The sequence below is a fragment of the Hakea prostrata genome, chromosome 7 (assembly GCF_041222555.1).
Source record: "Hakea prostrata isolate BN-2017 chromosome 7, UWA_Hpros_2, whole genome shotgun sequence".
Classification (NCBI taxonomy): domain Eukaryota; kingdom Viridiplantae; phylum Streptophyta; class Magnoliopsida; order Proteales; family Proteaceae; genus Hakea; species Hakea prostrata.
The window spans coordinates 15,967,182-15,986,117 of NC_142606.1; the positions used below are offsets into that span (position 1 = coordinate 15,967,182).

The 18,936-nt window shown below is 38.4% G+C and overlaps 1 long non-coding RNA gene across 7 annotated transcripts in view; it reads right to left on the reverse strand.

Moving 5' to 3' along the window:
- Window positions 1-6,006, reverse strand: part of LOC149010130 (uncharacterized) — a 43,055-nt gene extending 37,049 nt beyond the window's left edge. The window contains exons 1-7 of one of the 7 annotated variants that reach the window (XR_016174444.1): window positions 5,312-6,002; window positions 4,698-4,851; window positions 2,660-2,747; window positions 2,400-2,515; window positions 2,200-2,274; window positions 2,005-2,093; window positions 1,783-1,898 (exon numbers count right to left, since the gene is read on the reverse strand). This is a non-coding gene — a long non-coding RNA (uncharacterized LOC149010130). Of the gene's footprint in view, window positions 1-1,782; window positions 1,899-2,004; window positions 2,094-2,199; window positions 2,275-2,399; window positions 2,516-2,659; window positions 2,748-4,651; window positions 4,852-5,311 lie in introns of all 7 variants that reach the window. The other 6 variants (XR_016174440.1, XR_016174442.1, XR_016174441.1 and 3 more) reach the window with 6 other exon arrangements.
- Between the last annotated feature and the right edge of the window lie 12,930 nt (window positions 6,007-18,936).

Sequence of the window (18,936 nt, forward strand, 5' to 3'; positions counted from 1 at the left end):
AGAAGAGAGACGAAAAAAATTGGAAGCCTCAATCACATAATGAAGAAAGAGGAAGCTTGGGTGTATGAGAGAGAGAGAGAGTGAAAGACATGCCAAATAGCGAATGAGAGAAAAAAGGAGAAGTGGAAGACGAGAGTTTAAAGAAAGAGAGACCGTCGGAAGGAAGACAAAAGAGAAAAGGAAGCCACAAAAAGTACGAGGAAGCCAAAAGGAGAGAAAAGGAGGGAAAAAGAAAGAGTATGCAAAAGCCAACGGGAGAGAAAAAGGGAGAAAATAATAACACAGAGAGATACGAGAGAAGGAAAGGGGAGACAACACACGAGAGACTAGAGAGATGGAATGAAGGGGGAGCCTTATTCACACAAGCAATTGTGAAAGAGGAAAAATAGGGATTGAAGATAAACAAAGAAAAAGACAAAATCAAACAAAGGATGAAGGAAGAGAGACAAAACAGATAAAATGAAAGAGAAAGGTAGAGGTTGAACAGAAATGTTGCTAGAGAAGGAAGAAAGGGTTTAAAGATAGACAAATGAGCGAATTAAGGTGAGACAAAACGAGACAAGAAAGAGAGAACAAAAGAGAGGGAAAAAGAAAGAATACGCCAAAGCCGGTAGGAGAGAAAAGAGAGTCGAAGAAAGATAGAACGAGAGATGCCAAGAGAGAAGAAAAAGGGAGGAGGCGAACGAGGAGAGAATAGAGAGATAGCACAAGGGGGGAGCCTCATCCACAATAGGAAAAGTGAGATAGGTTTTAAAGAGATAGAGAGAGATAGAATGAAAGAGATCGACTTAAGGAAGAGATCGCAGAAGCAAGAGGAGAGTAAAAGAGAGTCAGAGCAAAAATAGAACGGAGAGATAGGACGGGAGAAGGAAGACAGAATGGGAGACAAATTTGCAATTCTATTTTTCTTTTGGAAGAGATGAGCCTTTTTTATGTAGACCGCCTACTCAAAGGAATGGAGGGGGACTTTCTTAGCAGCAACTCTCATCTCCAAGCCCATGGCCATTCAGACTAAGAACAAGGGGCCTCTCTAGACAAAGTGATGAAAACCAAGGAGGAGAATTGCAAGATTCTGGAATTCCAGCTTTCGAAGATTCCAAAAACTTGTTGCCCATGGAGGGAAAGAAACGCATAGCTTAGGAAGGCCTAGTTTTGGGTTTTGGAGCTGGGATTTTGTACTTACTAGTTCTACCTTGAGGGAGAAGGGAAGAAGAACTATAATGAGACATGGACTAGGAGTTTGCCTTTATTACTAACTAAAGTAGTTATAAGACCAATGCCTTTCAGCAACCAACCCATTAAAACAACCACAGGTTTCAATGCACTTCCCAATTGGCCCCATGCTGATGAAAGGCTAGTGACTTAAGTAGCAAAATAAACATGTCCCATCTACAAGTAAGATGATTCAGGGGTGTTTTAATCAACTACCCACCCCACAACTTGCTTAAAGTTCCCCCAACTCCCTCTTCTCCCTTGTGACTTGATATGGTGATGTATATCAGAGAAAAAGATCTCCTCATGTAAGCAAGAAAATATCTCTCACTTTTCCTAAGGATGGCGATTTGATGGTTACTTTGTCTAGCAGTGGAGCACAGAGTCTTTTGATGGTTACCTTTAGAACATTTTGAATAATTTGAGCACCCATCTTCTGGTCAAAGTTGGCAGCTCGCAACTTATCTAGTTCCTTGGATGTAGAAAGAAGTGCAACCCCACCCCATGTTGATGACCAATACATTGCTTAATAAAATCACCAAGTAAATGCATTATGAGACAGAAACTAACCTCAATACAATAAAGAAATACGTGGTAAAATTCCCCCTTCTATTGCAGCCTTTCTGACATTTAATACTAGTTGTATCCTTCTTCTCATCTATTTCAGCTTTCATAGCACCTCCTATCTGTTCAAATAACAACTATGATCAGAAGACTTGGAACACGAGTTAACTGACAACATAAAATCCCTTGTGAGCTTCAGCCATAAAAATTAGGAGCTCAGTAGCAGACCTTCAACCGTAACACTGCCAGAATGCTTCGCAAGTCTTTCTTGCAGCTTCTCCTTCTCATAATCAGCTCACTTCAATTGCAGATCTCAGCTGTTAGTGTAGCAGAATGTAAACCAAAGCAGAATTTAACATTTTTTCTGTTTTTATGACCATGCACCAAGAGAACATTTCAGTTAAATCAAGGAAAGAAATGAACCTCTACACATCTTTCAATGGCTTTCTTATAACCAGCCCCATCCAGAACGACAATGTCATCCTTAGATGCTGTCACCTACAAAATCACTAACAAATAAACAATATAGCAAACTGGACCAAACAGAATCTCAGAGGGGAAAAAAATTAACACCAGATGGGACCAAAAAGATATCTATGTAGAAACAGCAAAATGTTTGGAACCTTCACACCCCCACGAAAAAACCAACTCCCCAGGTATGGCAGGACATTTGATTCCGGAATGAGGTGACAACCAGCTACTGGGATTTTCCTTCACTCACATGTTCTGGTGTTTATATCTGCAGCAACAATAAACAATCACCTTTGCCTCTCACACGACCAAGAGTGTATTGTCAAATAAACAGAAGACAGCTTATGCAGATATGCTAAGATTACTGTAGCAAACCACGGCAAATGCAATCAAAGCGAAAAGAAATGCCTACCTTCAGAGCCAACTCAAAACACTTTGGCCACAGCATTTATGCTTGAAATATTCTTGTCATAGACCAAGATGAGAGGACTATCTAGTTCCTGATAACAGATATAGAACAAGTCTGGTTTCAATGTACATGCAGTTTCCAGTAAACACAAACAGGCAGTTGATTTCTTAAATGATAAAATTAACCCCAAGAGTAAACACACGGATGCTCCATCACTATGCAATAAATTGGAGATTCCACATAGATGACAACAGAATTCAAAACTTCGGTTCTTTTGCATGGTGATGAAATATGGAGATACATAACCTCTATCCAATTTCATTTCTTCAACAACTTTCAGTTCATTAAGTAGGCTTTTGCCTTTGCCATTCTACAAAATATTGATGGTAAGTCAAATACACAGCAATAAGAATGGGGAATATAGCATCCCAACATCACAACTAGACCTTTAGAAAGAAAACAATGTCATGAGAAGAAAAATGGCACCAGCAAACCATGCTAATTTGTCTTGTGACAAACTTGACAGTGCTTTCAAGCCAGAAGCAATGTGATGTAAGAATGCATCGGTAGGGGAGTGCAAGAGTAAAGGGAAGCACCAGCACGAGCAGTGTGGTGGACGAACCTTGTACAGGACACTATCGTTATTGGGTTAGCCGTACACTTCACATCTTTCTAGCGATTCACAATAACTCCTCAAAGCAGCAGGCGTGATGAAAAAACTCCAATTTGAGCAACTTTGGGACAAGGCACCAAATCATATAGGTAGAACTGAATGGCATGGAAAGATGTGGAAATCTATGAACAGATCCTTGAAATACAGCCTGTTCTTTGATACTTCCAAAGAAGGGGAAAACTGAAATAAGATTGAGTTTACAAACTCAAATAGATGGAAGCTCAATTGGGAACCGAAGCAACAAAAGCTGGTAATGTATTTGGAGATCCAAATGCTAATGTGGTGGGATACTTTCAAATTTTCCTAGTCATCAAATCAAACTTTGAACCAGAGTTTGAGCACTAATGAGATGGAAAGAACCAATGAAATGCATGCGGTAGAAGTTACGGATTGAATGCAACTCGGCAGCAGTGGTGTGTCTAGTGCAAAAGAAAAAGCCCACCATGGTTCATACTGCAAGGATGATGGAGTCTACAGCAGTTCCTAAACATGACAGAGTGGAAGATTACACTGTTTTAGAGAAACTATTCTGATAGCATCATCGGGGGATCTGAGGTGCCAATAAATCAAGTATCTAGTCCAGTGGGTGGATCCATGGCCAGGTGATCATTTAAGAATTGGAAATTGATGCAGCAGAATGACCTCGATATACACTTTGGAGAGATTTAAGTCACTATTTTGCATCAATATGCAGACCCCCGCACCCCAAGCAAAAGAAAAACCAACCAATGTGTATCTGTCTGTACACACTGCAAATGCATTGTATAACTTTTGGGATAGAGACCTAGACAAAAATTTTAAAAAAAAACAATATAAGTAAACAAAGATAAAAAAAGAAAAAGGATAGAGACAAAAACATTTTTCTTCAAGTAGTCTACTATATATTTTCCTTTCCCCTCTCAAACCTTCTTCATGACCATCAACACAGAAAGGAGCTTCATATGAAGCTCATCCCTCAGCACTCCATTTGATGACACAACTCTTTTCCTCGCTGTCTAGATCTATCAACACCCCCCCCCTTCCCCAGGGTCAGTAATCTCTTCACTATTGATATAACCAGTTTGTCTTTTTCCGAAACTTTCTTGAAATATAAAGAGGGCAGCAGTCGCTTGTAATTTATAGTTAGAAGAGAGACGCAATAACAGTTTGTGACTGCACCAATGTTTAAGAAAATGCAATATTTGTAGCCACGCTTTGGTGAAGATCATGTGGGAAGAAAAGGCGCAGAAACAGCAAAGACAACAAGAAGAATGAACAAACCAATGCAGTGGGACAGTCGTTGAGATTTCAAAAGTCACTTAAAAAACTAACAGGGATCTGACCTGAGGCCTGCTGGTGACAGATTTACAGGTCAGCAAACATAATCACCATTTTTTATTTTTATCTTTTTGGCATTTCCCACGCGGCAGACACGGAGCTCGTAGCATCCACAGACACAGTAAACCATGTAACCAATATTCAATTGGTTAACCAGAAGCATATCTGATAGCCTCTCTGAGTTCAACCTTCTTGAAAACTCTACCTGCATCCATCCAAACATATTAATATACAACTGTACAATTATGGACAATGATACATGAAAAGTATATAATTTGGTTAGACATATATGTCTAAAAAAATGTCCAAAAATTGTAAAAGTTGCTTTCAAGCTAATGCAGTGACATAAAATGATTGATCTGATGTTTACTCCTATGAATGATTTCATTATGGGCCATCTGATAACGAAGAAAGGCTGCTACTAAACAAGGAGGAGAGGCATCTAAAATATAACCTATCTTTGACAACACCCTACAAACTCTGCCTTTACTACCAATCTGAGGACATGGGGCCTCTTACGAAGTGAAAAGAATTACTTGGCATCCATAAGCTCTATGTATAGGCAGCAGAATTGCACCAATACTGGAATTCGAGTTAGTCTAAGCCTCATGCACAACTGTGGCTCACATCTCCTAGAACAAAGCAAGTTGAAAATATTTCCATACCAGATTGATTACCGTCAATGGTCTCGGTATTCATCTGGCTCTGCGCTTCCAATTGTTGTATACACTTCAATGATTGGGAGCGACCAGTACCTTCATAGCTTTGAACATACAACACATTTACCAATTCCAGAAACAAAGATCAAGATAGAAAATCAGGACAGCCACGGTAGAAGGAAAAGTGAAAACATATTTATATGTGACAAGTAAAATTCAAGATAACCATGACAAAATTACAGTTTTCTAGTTATCAAATACTAGATGAAAGCAGTTCAAATCATGGCCATTTAATGCTTATAGGGAACATTTAATGCTATGGAATAACGTTAAACAGTAAATGAAATAATATAGAAGCGGAAAGATTCAACATAATCGGTTAACGGCGACGCAGGTAACAGCTTGAAAACCCTTGCATAACCGTCTCCAATTTGCTTCGTTGCTGCATAAAGCCTGTTTCTAGACACAAAACTCAAGCCCCACTCACATTGGCCAGATATACGCTTCCAAAAAGAGAAGATCCGAAGCAGGTGTTTGACAGGGAAAAAAAACCCTATCAATCGCAGGGAGCCGTGACCGCCATTGCTGTGCAAGACCGTTACTCCGTGAGAGAAAAAATTCCAAATAAAATTTACCTAATGAATGAAACAAATAGGTTGATTTTATGTCGGTTCGTAATGTGGCTTTTCAAATTCTACGATTTTATGTCGGTTCGTAATGTGGCTTTTCAAATTCTACTTCTTTTCTTTTCTTTTCTTTTTTTTTTTTTTTTAATTTAACTTTAATTTGATATCATCGACGTAAAAACAATACTATATATATCAAAAATTATGGCTTGCATATTATAAGATTATAAGAGAGAATTTATAATCTATAATATAATTTATTTGTAACATCATATGGTTTACAAAATATATAGTCCCGATGTATGATAAAAGTTTTTAAAAAAAAAATAATAAATATCATAAGATAAAGTTTGAGCTTAGTTCTCGGACCAACCTTGTCCTGTCTTCCTCAACCAAATGTTACTTATATTAAATTATAATTAAATCCCCCTCTGTAATTTGTGATCAATAGCAAATAGCAGTCAAGGAACATAGAGGGAGATGATCCGAACTTGACGATCCGAACACGAAATTGAACCCTTAACCAAAGTTAAGCCATGAATTTTGTGTAAAAAACAAAAATGACAACTTTAATAAGAACAAAAGTACTCGAGGCAGTTTTTTTCACCAGTGAATTTTCTTGTTTTTTTGTCACTAAAAATGATAATAACCATTTGGAGGGGTGTCAAAAAGTTTTGAAAGGTGCATTTCACTTTAAAAAAATAAAGTAATAATAATAATTGATTATTTGGTTTTTCCTTCAAAATAAATAAACATTTTCATAAGTTGTAGGGAGAATTGCATTATAGTTATTTTATTCGAATTGTTATTTGCTGTTGCGGCTACAACCTGCTATCAACGTATAACATAAAACATTCTATCAACGTATAACATAAAACATTCGGACGGTGTGAAATCAAATGACAAAGATTTATTCATAAATATGACTTTTAATTTCCGTACATCAAGATTTAATAGTTTACAAACTTACAAAACGAAACCCTAACCATACTCAAGTTGAACTCTAAAATAAATTGATCTTTTCATGGTTGATTTGCTTAATTTAATTTGTTTTTTCAATAATTAATATTCGATTTATTATTGAAAAGTAAAAACGTTTAATATATTTTAGATGACTCATAAAGAGTTAGAGAAAAAACACAAGGATGCATAAAGAGAACAAAAAGGGAGACAATAGAAGAGAAGAGAGACGGAACAAAGGGGAGCCTCATTCACATAAAGAAGAAAGAGGAAGTTTGGGTGTATGAGAAAGAGAAAGGCATGCCAAATAGCCAATAAGTGAAGAAAGGAGAGTTCAAGAAAGACAAAACAAACAGACAAAAATAGAAGGAAGAAAAAACATAAGAATAGAGAGACTGAACAAAAGGTGGGCTTAATACACACAACAAAGAGAGGTGGAAGATAGGACTTGAAGAGAGAGAGTGTCAAAAGGAAGACGAGAGAGAAAAGAAAGCCACAAAAAGTACGAGGAAACCAAAATGAGAGAAAGAGAAAGAGTGTGTGTGTGTGGTAGAGCAAAGGTACGTCGAAGCAAGTTGGAGAAAAAATGAGAGTCGAGAAAAGATATAACAAAAGAAAATCACAAGTAAGAAAAAAAAGGGTGATAGAACGAGAGAGACTAAAGAGATGAAACAAAGGGGACTCCTATCAAAATGAGCAGGCAAAGAAAGAAAGTTGAAGAAAGAATGGAGAAATAAAGAGAAGGGAAAGGGGACAGAACAGGAGAGAATAGAAAGAGAACAACCGAAGAGCCTCATTCACACGAGAGAGAGAGTGAGAGAGGGAAGGTAGGGTCCAGAGAAAGAGGACAAAAGAGAGCGACCAAAGGAAGACCACAAAAAGTTAAAGGAAGCCAAAAATAGAGAAAGGTTACACAAAGACATCATTAAAGGGTTTGAAGCGAAACACAAAGAGAGAGAGAGAGAGAGAGAGAGAGAGAGAGAGAGAGAGAGAGATAACGAATAAAGAGGGAAAAAAAAAGAAAGGGGAAAAAAGAAAAACTAGAAATGAATTAAAAGAAAGTACAAGGAAACCAACAGGAGAGAAATAATGAGTCGAAGATAGAAATGATGGAGAGAAATAAAGAAAAAGAAGACAATGGGAGAGAAGAGAGAATCCTCACTTACCCAAAGAAGAGAGGGAAAACACTTGTTAATAAAAGGGGACACAAAATAAAAGAGTGCCGCATACAAAGAGTACACAAAAGCAAGTGATAAGGAAAACGAGAGTTAGAGAAAGATACAACAGAAAGACAAAGAGAGAGAGAGAGAGAGAGAGAGAGAGAGAGGGACGGAGGGAGGGAGGGGGAGGGAGGGAGAGAGAGAGAGAGAGAGAGAGAGAGAGAGAGAGAGAGAGAGAGAGAGAGAGAGAGAGAGAGAGAGAGAGAGAGAGAGGGAGAGAGAGAGAGAGAGAGAGAGAGAGAGAGAGAGAGAGAGAGAGAGAGAGAGAGAGAGAGAGAGAGAGTCATATAAAAATACAACAGAAAGATATAGAGAAGGAAAATAAACACCAAGCCCCTACTCGAGTAAAGGAGGCTCAAATGCTTTCTCGATGCTTCCTTTGCCAACAGATGCCTCAGGTTTGAGGTCCGGGACCGGACGTCTTTTGGCCGCTGGTGGCTGTGATGCTAGGCTAAGTGCGAAGACCTTAACACATGAAAATCGATCACAGGTTCAGACAAAGGAGAGTAGGTGTGAAGACCTTCACTCTACCTCTAACTGTACCCATGCATAAGACTTGACTTCCTCATACCTAAGGAGTGAACGATAGAACTGTGAGAGAGGGAAGACAGGGTTTGAAGAGATTAACAAATGGAAGGGAGAAAGATATAGAGGTTGAACAGAGACCCACGAAAAAAGACTCCGCAGAATTTAGTACAAGAGAAAAAGAGAGGACAAACAAATGAATACGATAGTAAAAACCGAGTCTAAACCAAAACTTCTAGAAGGTTGAGCCCTATAATTCCATAATTAGAATTCATCCTTGCTAGTCTCATTAAACAAAACTAAAGCAACAGCAAAAGGCATACAATACATAACCTCCTTGGATACTCCAGCTTAAATCATCATTGATAAATGTGAATTCATCCTAAATAGCTTGTTCCCTAACAAACCAGATGTTACTCTGTCCTAGTTCAGATCACATACATAGTTGTCAAGGCGTCGCCTTGCGTCCGGTCGCTTGTGGAGCCCCTAAGGCGAGTGTCGCCTCACTTGTAACCCATAAGGCGGTCGCCTCGGGCTATGAGGGCGACGCCTCAGGCGCCTTAGACCCCTGGACGACCGCCTTTGTGTATTTAAAAAATAACAACATTTATGATTCCAAATCTAAGGTAGAAAATGAATTGAAAATTAGATTCCAATTGAGAATGAGCTAATGGTTGAATACTTAAGGTGTAACATGGGATCATTGTTACATTATTATTAACAAAAAAAAAGAAAAAAGAAAAAAAAAGAAAAAAGAAAGAAGTTGGAGATTTATACTCGACCAAATCGAGTCTAAACCAAAACTTCCACCGTAAATCACTAAAACCCTAAATCTCATGGCCTCCTCTTCCTCTCGATTGACGATGGCGATGACAGCGACGGCAACGACGACGACGACGGCGACAGTGACGATTTGTTGCAGCGACTTCTTCTGCTGTTTTCTTTTCTTTTCTTTTTCTTCCGTCTGGTACAAAGTTGCGACGGCACAGCATCTCAAAGCGAAGGTTCCACCGTTGTTTCTTACTTTCTTCTTCTTTCTTCTACTTTTTTTTTTTTCATTTCCTAAAAAGTCTGGTACAATTTGCAGCGGCAAGCAAGATCTCAAAGCGATGGGAGCAAGACTCCAAGCAAGATCATCTTAGGCGAAGGTTCCGCTGTTGTTTCTTACTTTCTTCTTCTTTCTTCTGCTTTTTTTTTCTTTCTTTTCCTAAAAAGTATACAAATGCTTTTGCAGTTGTAGCGACCCTCAAATCTGAAGTTGCAGCTGGGGCGATGTTCTTGGCGATTCTTGCATCGCAAGCGTCTCGTGCAAAGGTTGGCAACTTCAACTTTGCGATATTGTTTTTCTTCTTTCTTCGCTTTTCTTTTAATTCTCTGTTAACGGATTTTGTTAACACTAACAGCCGTAAACTCCGGTGATTTTGTTCACCATCTTCTCAGGCGACGGTAAGTCGTCGGGCATTCTTTTTTTCCTTTTTTATTTTCTATGTTTTAACCATGTTGTAACTTATAACTTATTAAGTATAACCGAGACCAGTTTATTAGCTTATAGTCTACTGATTATAAAAGATATGATACATTTATAATGAATTAGAGAATTAGAGTGTATGAGATGTACACTAAAAATTTCACTTAAAACGCCTCAAAAGCGCCTCGGAGGGCGCCTCGTCGACTCATCGCCCCAACTAGCTAAAACCGCCTCGCATCGCCTCGTCGCTGTGACAACTATGATCACATATATGCCACTCAGAATAGGCAAATATAATAGGGATTCAGGGTATGCACAGCACACTAACCCTTACCCTCAATCAAAAGTGAGACCCACAAATCCCACCTCGCGCCCCTATCACCTAGGGTTCTAATTTCCCTTAACTAACCCTTAAAATCTAAGAGACCTTAGAATTGGCAGAAACTCTCAAGAGTCCTTGATTTAGGACCCATAGTTCTATTCCGAAAGCCACATTTCCAATTCAGTCCCAAAGACCCTAGAAAATCCCCTTAGCCCTTAACCAAAATTCCCTTCTGTGGCTTATTTTCCTATTTTCCGAGTGGCACTATCCCTTGTTTTAAGTCCCCAGTCAAGGCTATATTAAAGGCACTTTCCATGTTTCAAACCCGCATTCCGATGATTGCCATGGTGCAACTTATAAAAATAGTGCATAAATAGAATTAAATATTATATAGTCAAATCGTACATTATCATTAGAAATCCATACTCCAAAAGTTTTAATCTAATCAGAATACAAGCTAAAAGTCTACGTGCATCTGCAGTGCGTGTTTACTAGTCATATTACAAGAAAAATCTTCAATACTTGTGGCACATATTTTCTTAGACTAAAATATCCCTCCTAAATAGACATGAACATTCTCAAAAAGCCCGTAATCAACCGACCACACCCTTAACAACGGTTGAGAAATGAGTCCCTGCACAACTCGTCTGTTAAAAAAAGAAAAAAAGAAAAAAAGAAAAAAAGAAAACAACCCTAGAATGCAAAGCGAACCATCAGATACTCTCACTCAACCGACAACAACTAACTCAAATAAAAAATAAAAAAAAAAAAAAAAAAGAAAAGAAAAAGAAAACCGACCGTTTAGCTTCCGAGTAGAATTGCGACCGTTTAGCTTCTCCAGTAGAATACAGTATATAAGGCCGCTTGCTCTGTTATATCCCCTGCTTCTAACTGTGAAAAGACAGTCGATCTCGAAAGAATAGGAGCAATCGGGTTTTTGCAGTCTCAAACGTGGAGACAAATAGCTTCAATGGTGAAGTATCGATTCCGCTAAAAAGCCCTCATGGGCATGCGGAAAATGGTCATTCCTGTTTAGCTTCTGGTCATTCTTTTAGAAATGGGGATCTGGACGAATCTTTTAAGGTTCTGGAGATCATGGTATGTCAAGGTGACATTCCAGATATAATTCCCAGCACAAGCATGATTCGGGGACTCTGTAAGTTGGGTAAGACTAAGAAGGTGGTTAGGGTTCTAGAGATTCTTGAAGTTTGATTCCAACAAATAAGTTTGGATTTAATCATGTGGGTTGTATAATGGTGAGGTTTCTCCGGTTCCAATCCAGCGGTACCGAAGCTTCTTATATCTCTTCACATTGCCCGGGGAAGCCTTCCGGTCTCTCTTGCAGTCTCTCTCTCTCTCAGTCGGCATGGGGTCTCAAAACAGTTGGAGCAAAGGCAGCGATGATGGTACACTAACTAGGGTTTCCAGCATATTTCTCAATCCCCAGTGGTTTATCATGGAAAGAGAGTGGTCTCCGACGCGGCATTCGTGACAAAGAAGCTCTTCAAGAGTACCGGCAAAGCAGCCTGGATTGCAGGAACGACTTTCCTGATTCTGGTGGTTCCTCTTATCATAGAGATGGATAGAGAGCAGCAGTTGAACGACCTTGAAATGCAACAGGCCAGTCTGCTCAGAACCCCGCCACTTTCACATCCCTCTCCTCCCAAGTGATGATTTTGATCCTCCCAGGTCGGAGAAGCTTGCTCATCTATTGGGTTTCGTTTCATTATTATAGTCTAGGGTTTACTATGATTTGTTTTCTGTATTGGTTTTTTTAGGTTTTAGGGTTTTAGCTGTATTGTGGTGTATTCAATCTATATAGAAAGCAGATTTTCTAGGGCTTATCTGTTTTTTCTGGTAACATAATGGAATATTTGACTACTTTTTGGATTCTGGTTTGAATTATTTCACAATACTGCTTTCCTTTCCATTGAATATATGTCTGAGCTAAACGGAAGTAGTAATCCATATCCTTCTTGTTCATAATGACGCATCCGAATTGGTTAAGATCGTAGTTTACTTACCCAGTTTTGAAAGCTGCATATAGAAATATATATCCTTCAACACTAAGAGCTGTGGCAAAAGGAAATTCATACCCTAAATCAAATGCTTGATCCTTCCAGTTCTTCATTAGGATTAGCAGTCTAATTTAATTTAGAGAATGTTATCTCAGGGGAGTTTATTGAATCTACTATATTATATACAACTCCTTATTTGGATAATTCTAGGTATCAGCTACTAAAGCAAGCCCATTTCTCGAGCATGTCGAAAACATTAATCAGTCAAGAGGAGGAAGAAGTGGTGAGACATCTCATCTCTCTGTACTATAAAATACTCATTATTAATGATGTGCACTATTAGTAGAAAGGAACAATTTGTTCATCCCTTTGGCTTAAGTTGGGCTTTAATGCTGGAAGCATTCAATTTAGCAAGTTCTGAGATTGGTAGGGTCTAAATTTCAATATATAACAGTAGTTATATCTATTAAAAAATAAGGTTTGACATTGAATTTTGTAACAGAGCTTGAAATGAAGGAATTATAGGATTATAACCAATAAAGGAAGAACTTCAAATTCAGAAAATATACCGCCAAAGTATTTGCAATCTAGGTTCTTCTTACTAGGGGCAGGCCTTTGTTCGGTGGTTGGTGCAAGTGTGAGATCAAGGCATCGAAACAGCCTTCCTCAACCCCCCCCCCAACCAAAAAAAAAAGGAAAGAGAGAAAAAGCTGCTGGGGTAAGGCTGCAATTCCCCCCGCCCCCCACTCTACTTGTGCAGAAGCCTTCAGCACTTAGTTCACCCTTTTTTATTCTTCTTACTAGAATAGCTTTTAATCCAAGGGCATGACCTCTCTTATCTCACCGTCCCTTTATTTCCTGATGCTGACAACCTGTGCGGCACTGGTTTTCTGCCCCTTGCAATGAATCCTAATCCATTATGTGCACGTGCGTACAGATGGAATTACAGACGGTGTAAGTCTGGATACATATTGAGTGTATGAGCCCAATATGTATACATATTGAGTGTATGAGCCTAATATGTATACATATTGAGTGTATGAGCCCAATATGTATACTGCTTCTTGTGGAGGTATTAATATTAATGTAAGACTACATTAGGGTTGACCTAGCCCCAGATACAGCCATGAATCAAGTATAAAAAAATCTTGAGTAGAAACTTTAATTCTAACCAAAACAGTCCTTAATAACTGTGTAAAATTCAGGTCTGGGTGTACATGAAAGTGAGGAGAACCCTTCTTCCAAATTACAGTCAATTTCATTGGAGAGTTTGAGGTATGAAGGTGACACCAAGATAGAAGGTTATGGGATAACTTGCAAAACACCACCGTGTTTGGCTAGAAAGACCGTAATCCTTGATGAGATACATCTTTGCTGCAAATTCGGTTCAATTCTCGGTGAGCAGCAGAGGAGATTTAAATTGTGATGAAACAATAAAGTTAGGGCTCCAAGATAATGCAGCCAGCCACAAGGATCCAAATTGGGATTGAGTGGGATCACACTCTTCAAAAGTCCTGCTGGAACAGAACCCAATCTTCAATCCAAGGTTGGTTTGATTGCTGCACAGTGCAGCAGGATCGGAACAGCAGCATAAGTGTGCTCTCGGTTCTTCGATGAGGATAAGCGAAGCGATTAACGGCTTGAATGAAGAGTGTCTTCGGGCTTCAGCAACAATTGTTTGCAATGTTGCAGTCACAACTCACAAGTGACAAGTATGGAAGAGGTTCAAGCAGTGTGAAAGGGAAGATCAGTGAAAGGGGGGGGGGCAGGTGGGCTTTTCAGTGGCCTCAGCCTCCAATCAAATCTATTATAAGGATCTCATCACATGCCTTTCAGTGGTCTTTTCAGCTACAACTAAAGGAACAACATAAAGCTATTGACTGTGCTGAAAAGGGTGCCCGTCAAGGAAAAGGAAAGTGGAAAGTATATTTTAATATGGTGTTAGTAGATTCTCTTCAAATCATGTGGTTTTTTTGTTTCAGTTTCTGAATGGTTACTTCTTCATATTCAGGAGAATTTTTAAATTTATTTGTGTAGATGGTCATTTGTGTTTAGGAGATGGAGTTTCAGTCACATTGCTCTGCTATTATTTGAAGTCTTATTAAGCATATTGAATGGCTAAGCTGTAGCATGCATCATTCAGGTAAAAATCTAATTAGTGCAATGTAAAACTTTTATTATGCCCTGCTGCGTTTTTATTTTTGGTAACTCAGAATTGTGCTGTCCATGATATGAAATTGAATTATTAAAATGTGGCCTTGAGATTTAAATATCCTTTTAGACATAGATTCTTTTTTATTATTTTTTTGTCACATGTTTGATGAACTGCATCAACTGATGGGGAGCTCTGTGCTTGGGGCAGAGTATTCAGTAGATGCTTTTTCCCCCCAAATTTTAGCATCACCAATTAAGGCTTTGCAAGTTGCTTTCGGATGTTATCATGCCTTATGTTAGCAGGTACATATAATGGCTTGTTTTACCTGTGTTATCTTGGATTCCCATAATTGTTGCCATCTGTGGCTGAGCTCCTTTCTTGGATGAGCTCCTTTCTTGGATGAATTATTGAATAGATCTCTGGTACTTTGTGTGGGTGAATAAGAAGTGTTTATGGTTTGTTGGAAGCTTCATTGGGTGCTTTATTATCATCAAAAGATTGACCAACAGAAGCTTTCCTGCATTTATGGTACTTTTTTTTTGGGGGGGGGGGTTGGGGTGGAATCATTCATGGTACTTCATATATCTCTTCAGTTGGTAAATATCCATATTTGTGTTGTTCTACTTAAATATGGATACTATAATCGCATTTCTTTACCTGATTGTATTTTGCATAGGCAATATATTTTAATTGTGTAGAATTAACAATTGCCGTTTTGCATCTTTGCTTGCTATGCCATGCACTTTCGGACAACTTCTTTCTTTCCTTATCGCTCTTTTTCTTTTGATCTTTAAGAAAATATACTGCTGGGTTTTGCAATGATCCTTTTAGACTCATTTAAATGTCTGATTTTTTGAACTTTTGCGAATTACTTCCTGCAAATTTTCCATCGGAATATTGAAAGCTGATCATAGAAATAAGCAAGGTTGTCTGTGGTTGGGAATTTCGGAAACTACTATCAGAAATGCACTTGCAACTTGTCAACTGCACCAAATTAGCAGCCCTTGAAAGGAAAGACGACACTCAAAGCAACAAGGTATTCCATACCTGTGTATTAATGTGCCGTATCTTTATTCTTTGTTTCTTGACTTCTCATACATATTCCTATCTTTCATTTCAGTGAAGCACAAAATATGGTAGAAGAGAAACAAAGGGATTGTGATGGGTGCTCAAAGGGATCTACCTTCTCCATTTGCATACTCGGCCTTTTCCAAACCGAGGTTGGGTTATCTTTATTCGATGGTTGAGCATGTAATGTTCATTTTATATTTGGAATTATCAGTTAATTAGATATTTTACTGTCTCGCATTTCTATTAGTATAAACTTCAGATGTAGTAATGCAAGGTACAATTCTAAGGTACACAAGTTTGTCTAACTGTATAAATGATGGTTTTCATGTGGGGTAGGTCTTGTAGCTAAGTTGGGTAACCTATTCTATTAAACTAATAGGTCATTACAAATGAAAGTGACCCATTGAACAAGTGAGAAAATGTTTTAACCAATGTACAGGAAATGTCCTTTTGGTGGGTGTGCCAATTTTGCAACGGTTAAGTCTCTCAAAGATTGGAGTCATCAAGTTGGGGGTTTGAAACATGGAAACAGCCTCCGGTGAAGCGGGTGTGTGGCTACGCAGAGATGTGCTGAGCTTGAAGGGAGGACTTGTTCATTTGATGGTACTATATGATTCTCTTGGGACATGTGAAGATATTGAAAATTTCTTAAGAAGGAAACCATGAAAGAAAAGATCTTTGAAACGATTACTTTCAAGCACCTTATTAGTTACTCAAGGATTTGGATAGGTTCTTTTTTGTATGTGCTGAAGATGATAATGTGGGTCCTGATGTTCTTTCCTTCAACCATAAATTCTTAGTAGGTTTGGATTGTCAACCTTTAATTATAGGTATACATAGCTTGGAAATTCCTTGTAGACTATAGGGTTCCAGATTCTAAAGTTACCTTGAATTGTATGTGAATGGATACCATTAGATTCATTATGGTTTTTGGAAGCCGTTAAAAATTCTGATTCATGAAATTTTTGTGTTCACTACTGCTCTGCATTTCTATCATGCTCGTGAAAGGTCATTGGAGGAGTTTTGAAGTTCATCTGATGATTGGAAATTCCAGGAAACTAATATCGTGGAAGCACAAGGCAAGTTGTCATTAATCCATGAAGTACCAGAAGGAAACATGGGCCTGGTGATAAGTTATGCATACCTACATTTTGAGGTTCTTTGTCTTTATCCTGTCTTTCTCCACTTGTAATGACAAGTTTCCATCTGTCTTTTTTAGTTGAAGCACAAAATCATTAGACAAGAAACCGAGGAGGATTGTCGGTGCTTTATGGGTCCTGCCTTTTCTCTAGACTGCTTGCTCAATCTGGCCTTGTCCTGCCTTTGAGGTAATCTTAGCTGGATGTTTTGATAATTGGTCATGGTTGGTTCATTTGGGATTTAAAATAACTAGTTACTTTGATATGCTGAGATGTCCTAATTTCTACTGCTGTAAGTTAATAATCCGTGGATGAACCGTACGGTGGACGTTATAGTTTTGGGCCTTGATGTTGTAAAGTTATGTGACCTATTCCATTAAAACTAATAGTTCAATAGGGTGAAACCTGACCCAAGTAAACAAGTGGGGAAACTCTTTACCATATATATATATATAAAATGTTGTCTTAGCTTGGTGCAACTGTTAAATTTTGCTATTGCGATCATCGGTTGCTTCGGGTTTAAAAATGGACAAGGCTCTCCAAGAAGCGAGGTGCGTGGTTGTGTACACAAATCTGCTACAAAGAGTGGGAGGACTTGTATTGTTGATGTCATGTGATCCACTATAAGCATATGAAGTGTATGCTAACACAATAGCTGAGATCTCGTAAGGGGACTACGAAGGCGGTCATTAACAAGAGATATTTTAATCCATAACTTCACACACCTCATTTGTTACTCAAGGATGCCTAGAGAATGTTAATGGATTTCTATTTAGGCCGAAGATGATGTTATGAAATTTGATGTCCTTTCCTTTGATCAAGAATCCTTAGTAGGTTGCAAACTTGCAATAAATCCACATTTTGTTATGTGGATAAAACCATGGAGGCTTGAAAGGTCATAGACTCATAGGGTTTTAAAGTTGAAGTTTTCCTTAAATTATCAGTTAATATTTATTGCTGAATTTTCTTGTGATTCTTTGCAGCTGTTCGGTTTCAAATTTCATGAATTTTTGTGGACCCTTATGGTTATGTTCCATCAAGTTCATGAAAGCTCATTGGAGGAGGGAAGGTTACCATTGACGCAAAGATAGGTAATATATATATATTTGGATGAATGAAAAAAATTCATTAACCTGAGCCCTAGAAGGGAAGAGAAAAGAAAGAGGAGCTAAGACCCTTGGAAACAACAGCGGTCCTGTTCCTTCGGGACACGGGTAATATATTTTAGTTGTGTAGAATGGACAGCTGCCATTATGCATCGTTGCTTGCTATAAGAGACTTTCGAGACAAGTTTTTTCTTGACATTTTTTTCTTCTTTTGATCTTTGAGAAAATATACTGCCGATTTTGCAATGCTTCTTTTAAACCCATTTAAGATTCTGATTTTATGAACAGCTGCCATTATGCATCGTTGCTTGCTATAAGAGACTTTCGAGACAACTTTTTTCTTGACATTTTTTTCTTCTTTTGATCTTTGAGAAAATATACTGCCGATTTTGCAATGCTTCTTTTAAACCCATTTAAGATTCTGATTTTATGAACTTTTGTTAATTAGTGTTCTGCAATTTCCACTGGAGTCATGAAAGCTCATTGCTGAATAAGAAAGGTGTCGATGGTAGGGAGTTTCGTAACTACTCTCATGAAAGCCCTTGCAAATTGTCAACTCTGTTCAAAATTAGCAGCCCTAGAAAGGAAAGATGACACCAAAGCAACATGGTATGCATACCGTGTATTGATTGATGTGCCTTATCTTTATGCTTTGTTTCTCGACTTCTCATACATTTTCCAATCTTCCATTTCTAGTGAAGCACAAAAGCACAAAATTTGGCAGGAGAGAAACAAGGGGATCGATGTTGCTCAAAGGGCTCTACCTTCTCCGTCATCGCTTTGCATACTCGGCCTTATCCAGGTTATGAGGTTAGGTTATTGTTATTTGATGGTTGGGTGAGTCGACTCATTTTATATTTGGAATGATCAGTTAATTAGATATTTTACTGTCTCGCATTTCTACTAATATATACTTTGAAGTTGTAATGCAAGGTACGGTGCTAAGGTATGCAAGTATGTCTAACTGTATAAAGGATTGCTGTCATGCGGGGTTGGTCTTGTAGCTAAGTTGCGTGACCTG